The sequence below is a fragment of the Tinamus guttatus genome, unplaced genomic scaffold (genome assembly GCF_059628265.1).
Source record: "Tinamus guttatus ecotype Peru unplaced genomic scaffold, ASM5962826v1 Tinamus_guttatus_pri_ptg000060l, whole genome shotgun sequence".
In the NCBI taxonomy this organism is placed as follows: domain Eukaryota; kingdom Metazoa; phylum Chordata; class Aves; order Tinamiformes; family Tinamidae; genus Tinamus; species Tinamus guttatus.
This window is the reverse complement of record NW_028288594.1, coordinates 317,552-321,632: the sequence shown is the minus strand read 5'-3', so window position 1 is coordinate 321,632 and position 4,081 is coordinate 317,552.

The window sequence follows — 4,081 nt, the reverse complement described above, 5'->3', positions numbered from 1 at the left end:
CATTTGGATTATGTAATAAAGCATGAGACGTTAGTACTAATTGTGACATTAGATTTTATGCTGAGCAAATTGTAATTGTCAGCAAAAGACAACTATAAGTTGAAAAGACTATCAGCATTTCAGCTATAGCAGCTAATTTGAGTAATCCTTTTTTTTTGGTGTGGCTTCTAAAAGTCTGTACACAAACATTCAATAATAAGGGACTGGGTTCAGGAGTGCTTATTTTGTATCATTATTTAATTTCAGTTGTGAAAGAAATGTTGGAAATATTAATTTGCAGGATTTAAATATATTGACATTTGATATTACAGGAATAAATTGCAATCTTTACTTGAATAAAATAAGATCAAAAAGGCAAATTATTAGTAATTGAGAAATTAAATCATTTAAAGCATTTATTTAAGTATCAAAGTAAAAACTGAAACCTTTAAAAGATGTGAATTTCATCAAATAGAAACATCACTTTGAGCACATTGAACTAAATACAAATTTTAAAATACTGAATTTAGGCTGTCAGGTTTCTATGGTTACCTACCTTTCCAGCAGTTTTGTGAGATGTGTAAATAGGCCTGTGATTCACTTGTAATTATTTGTTTTAGGTTTGTTATAGTTGTAATTCTGTGTTCAGTTTGAATCTAATATAGTTCGCACCACATGCTTTCGTTTATGTATATTTTAGTGTGTATGAGTGACAGTGATTGAGCATTTCTTATAGAATACTTTTTTTTTTGTCAGAAGTGATGTATGTTGGTGCTTCTGAAAATGCAAACAAGTTCTTCCTGTATTACCATTTGATAAATAGGGACTTTTTTGATAAGAAAGGGATCTTTGTAAAGGTTAAGCAAGAAGATAAGTAAAAGATACTTAAAAATAAAAAAATCCTAAGTATTATACCATATACCTCCAAACTGGATCTGTAATCCTGTCATTATAATTCATTCAGTGACCCAAATGTCACATATTTATGAATAAGCATCCATGTTATGCATTAATAGCACATGCTAATGACTGATAGGTATAAAAATAAATGCCTTACCAAAGGTGCTCTAAGTTACCAACCTCAAGCCCTTGACTGGAACAGCTTCCGTGTGCAGAGGATCTTCTCTAAAAGCAGGAGCTTGTTTCCACAGCTGCTAGAACCGCAGTTCAGAAGAAACATCTGCAAACTCTTACATGTGTCTGCTGGAGTACGTGGGAGCCCAGTTTACAGGCAGGACGCTCCAGCCTGGCACCTCATGCTCCAGCAAAAGACACTCACACTTTCGCAGTAGGAAACTCACCACCCTAATATAACTTGTGTTTTCATGTGCTTATAGAGGCTTCTTATAAAACAGAGTATTATGAGTAATTAATAAAAATTGAGACAAGGCAAGGAACTTGGCTGCTAGCTGTCTTTTTTTTTTTTTTTAACCAAATGAGTAGCAATGTAAACAAGTAGAATGAAAACATTCATCCCCAAATTGCTAACAATCTGTACTTTTATCCTTGAGATAAGCCTGCCTTACGATTCAGGGATCTTCTTGTACCCTTTAAAGTTTGGCTGCAGGAGTACGGAAAAGAGCTATTGCAGTGAGACATGTATTTTGTACAGGAAGAAGACAGTTCCTTTCCCGTACCTCAAGTTACAGAGCAAATACTGATACATTGTTTAAAGCATTCCTAAAATTTCTATGCAAAAATTACTCTCATTTTAGCAACCTTGCTCATAGCTTTATCTTATGAAAGGGTTTCTGTTTGAAACATTTTCATGGTGATTCGGACATACTTTTTTTTTTTCCTTCCATTTAAGGTGTTGAAGTAGGATTTATTTTTAGCACGCTGCCGGTAACATTTAATGCTGTAGCAGGGGTGTATGCAGGACGTAAACATGCCAGCTGAAAAACAGTTGTTTCGTAGGGCACCTGAGAGGATTTTATCCCAGTAGGATTCAATGGATGTTAAAGCTGTGGGTGGGTGCATATTAACAACGAGATCTGTGTTTGTGTGTGTGTATGAGTGCATATGTGTAAGGACTGTGTGAATTGCTTATTATTTTTATCTGAAATAACTGCTCCTTTTTAATGAGTAACTTGTTCCAACAATAGCTACTTCCCTACAGCATCAAAATAATGAATATAATGACTGATCTTTCAAGCTAAATTAATAACACGGATGTTTAAAAAAAATTTGGATTCAACACATTTGGAAGGTATATTTGTGTGTGCAAACCTGAACAAATACATGTTTCTCCCAATTTATTCTGCTTAAGATGAATTAATGTATTCAATATATGAACATAGTAAAATAAGAATGTTTTTTGCCAGTCATACAATCAGAAATTTGCCAGATGCTGTGATTTGAAGTATAAATTCCCCTGATAGTAACTGTGTGTGAAACTTTTAATTTTGCTTTGTCCAGATTTTTATTTGACTTGCTTTGTTTTGCTGTGATATTGCATTAGGCAACATTTTCCTCTTATTTTGTATTTACATTACTCTGTTGGAGAGAGGAAATTTAGTAGAAATAGAGCTAGGATTGAAGACTACATTATATTCTTGGAACATAATGAGAATGCCTAACCTTAAATCTTGCCATCATCTCAAAACGCAGAGAGCAAGCATTTTGTCAAAATGCTTTATGAGTATGTTGCAGGAAGGGTTTTCAAAGTCAAGTATGTACAGCCTAGTGGCATTTTGTGTAACAGACAATTAATTTCCTTTGGTATAAACATTTACATCCTTCAAATAGATTGTGTTCTGTATTTCTTAAATTCTGCAATATAATGACGTAGTGCTACTTAATGATACTCTGTCTATAAATTTATTTCTTATGTTGTCGTGGCAGGATTTCCTATACATGTAAACATATACATACACTGCTGCCTAGGGAATCAGTCGAAGGGTTTCTTAAGGATATAAAATCAAATTTTCCTTTTCTCTTTGTTAGTTAAAGTTGCACTGTCAAATGCTTCTGACAAAAGGTGGCACCAAGCCAACTTCCTGCAGGAGCTATGGGGAGGGTCACGGCTTGTCATGACCTGGGCACTATTACTTGAATGTTGTTATTATTGGGATGAAGTACCCTTAGGCTGTCATCCTTCCTGCTCAGTCTCCCTGGTTTCCCAGTTTGCCGACTTGCAGAACAGCTATTTTGCTGGCCATAGCTTGACTGAATAATGAATTGGAAGACCTGCATCATGTCAGAAAGCAGTGATGCATCATGCACAGTATGCAGGTCTGAAGTAAGTAATAACAGGCACAGACAATTGCAAATGTGTTTCCAAATAATTTTAAAATCTGCACCCTAATCAAGTACTTATTGTATTGGCATACAGCAAACCAATTGCTCACTTTTGCTCTCCCTGAAGTAAATGCAAAATTTTAATTAGCGAGGAGCATAACTGGCCCTTTGGGCCAAATTTGACTTTGTGCATGTCACTCAGAGTCCCAGTGGTGTCATTTGGTGGCATTTGGCCACTGACTTCCATGATTGTCACCACAAAACTTTGTTGGCCCTGTTCATGAGGGTAGTGACAACAGGAATTCCTCTTAATACCTTCATTAAATAAATAAATGATTTTTTGTTGTCATTATTTTCTATTTAATTAAACAAAAATAATGCCAATTTGAATACAATGCTTGTAAAATTCTGGTCTTTATTGGGGTTTATCGGGGTATAATCTTAAGCACGCTGTTGAGCTTTTCACCAATATGTTGCTGTTGTGAGTGAAGTCACATCCAAACCAATGAATATTTCATTTCCCCAATCATGCTATTAAAACCAGAGTGTTTTTACCCTTTCATTTCTGTTTTCTCCTTCCCAGTACCGTTATGACAGCTGTGGCTGTGTCCTGTTTACAAATTGCTGCTAGTCACATTTTCAGGAGTCCTCGTGGGTTTTGCTTTTCTCTAATATGGGCAATTAGGAGGAAACATTTCTCACGAGCATGGGTTTGCTCTTCTCCTTGTAATGACACAGTCCTGTAATGCAGGAAGCAGTGCTGCGTGGTGTCCGTGTCCCCCGTTTCCTGATGTGGGAAAAAAGTGTGGAAAGCATCTGGAGAGGAGGAGAGCCCGTTTACCAGCTTGTTTCCTGTAAGCGA